The following is a 2,108-nucleotide window of genomic DNA, read 5'->3' on the forward strand; positions in this document are numbered from 1 at the left end:
CAACACAGACAACCTACTCCTGCCATTGAGAGTGATGACAGTGATTCTGAGGCAGTTGATGATGAAGTGGCACACTTTGGAGACTCTGCTGAGCTAGGTCGTTTGCAGATGCAATGAAGCGTCTGATGCAGATAAATGGAGAGAGGCAGCCATGGAAGAGCTTCAAGCTCATGAGCGCAATGGTACTTGGTCACTAGTGGAACTACCTCCTGGAGTCAAGGCTATTGGTGGCAAGTGGGTCTTCAAGATCAAGCGCAACTCAGATGGCACTGTTGAGCGCTACAAGGCCAGATATGTGGCCAAAGGTTATAACCAGCGCCCTGGCTTTGATTTCCTCGAAATATTTGCACCTACTGTCCGCATATCATCCATCAGAGTTGTCCTTGCCATTGCAGCCATCCACAACCTCCATTTGCGCTCCATTGACATTTCCCATGCATTCCTGAATGGAGTCATGGATGTCAAGGTCTACATGCATCAGCCAGAGGGATTCCATCAGGGTCCTCGCAATCTTGTTTGCCAGTTGGACAAGGCCATCTATGGGACAAAGCAGGGAGGCAGAATGTGGAACCAGAAGATGCACACTGTGCTTGAAAAACTCGGATTCAAGTGTACTTATTCAGACTCTGCCATCTATGTCTTTAACAGAGCTGATGTGCGCATTATCCTGCCTGTCTTTGTTGATGACATGACACTGGCATCCACTTCTACTTCTGCACTTGACCAAGCTGTCAAGGACCTCTCCCTGCACTTTAAGCTTCGTGATCTTGGCCCTACTTCTTACCTACTTGGCATATCCATCACCAGAGACATCAGCAATTGCACTATATCCTTGTCCCAACATCAGTACACTCTGGACATTCTGGAGCGCTTTGGCATGAAGGACTGCAAACCTGTGTCCACTCCTATGGATCCTGGTTTGCGCCTCACCAAGGACATGTCTCCCAAGACATCCAGTGATGCTGCCATGATGAAGGACATTCCCTACCTTGCTGCTGTTGGTGCTCTGATATATTTGGCCACCACCACTCGTCCTGACATTGCCTACACTGTTGGAGTCCTTGCCAGATATAACTCTAATCCTGGTCTCACTCACTGGAGCGCTGTCAAGCACTTGTTTCGCTACTTGCAAGGCACCCTTGATCACTCCCTTGTCCTTGGTCCTGATCCCAATTCCACTGAACTCTTCACCACTTTCTCTGATGCTGATCAAGGTGGTGACAAGGACTCTGGTCGTTCTACTGGTGCCTATATTGTCAAGATGGGATCTGGTGCTGTCTCCTGGAGCTCCAAGCTTCAGAACATTGTTGCTCTATCCACCACTGAAGCAGAATATATTGCTGCTGTTGAGGCTGGCAAAGAGATCTGCTGGATGCGAAATTTGTTGAAGGAAATGGGCTATCCTATCACCTCTCCTTCTACCCTTCACATTGACAACCAATCTGCCATCTCTGTATCCAAGAACCCTGAGCACCATGGTCGCATGAAACACCTTGATTTGCGATGGCACTGGTTGAGAGATGTTGTTGACTCTGGGCAGATTGCTCCTACCTTTGTTCCCACTGCTGAAATGCCTGCTGACTTGTTGACCAAGGCTCTTGCCAAGCCTAAAGTCGAAGTGTTCAGGAAGATGATGGGACTGATTAGAGCAGGGGGGAGCTGATGCTTGGGAGGTGCAGCATCAGGGGGGAGTGTTAGTTTTGGTGATTCTGCACCTTTGTGCTACCTCTATATTTTCATTCCTTTCTCTATCTATCCCTGTACCATTCAGTATTCATTGTGTTCTCTATTATTCCGCCTTTGTGGCTCCTTTGTTTACCTTTGTTTACAAAACATCGGACAGTACTGCAGAGTCCAATGCTTCCTATTCTCTAGTTACTCACATTGGACTCTAGGTACTGTATACCTGTCATACTCTCTAATAATATAGTTACTCACATTGGACTCTAGTTTCCAGTCCCTGATTGCTCTCAGCAAGTGGCTAGACACTTCCTTCAAGCTTTGTTCTTAATAGTTGTAGTGGCCAGATACATCAGAGCACCAACAGCAGCAAGGTAGGGAATGTCCTTCATCAAAGCAGCATCACTGGATGTTTTGGGAGACATGTC

This window comes from Serpula lacrymans (assembly GCF_000218685.1).
Source record: "Serpula lacrymans var. lacrymans S7.9 unplaced genomic scaffold SERLAscaffold_1, whole genome shotgun sequence".
NCBI lineage: Eukaryota > Fungi > Basidiomycota > Agaricomycetes > Boletales > Serpulaceae > Serpula > Serpula lacrymans.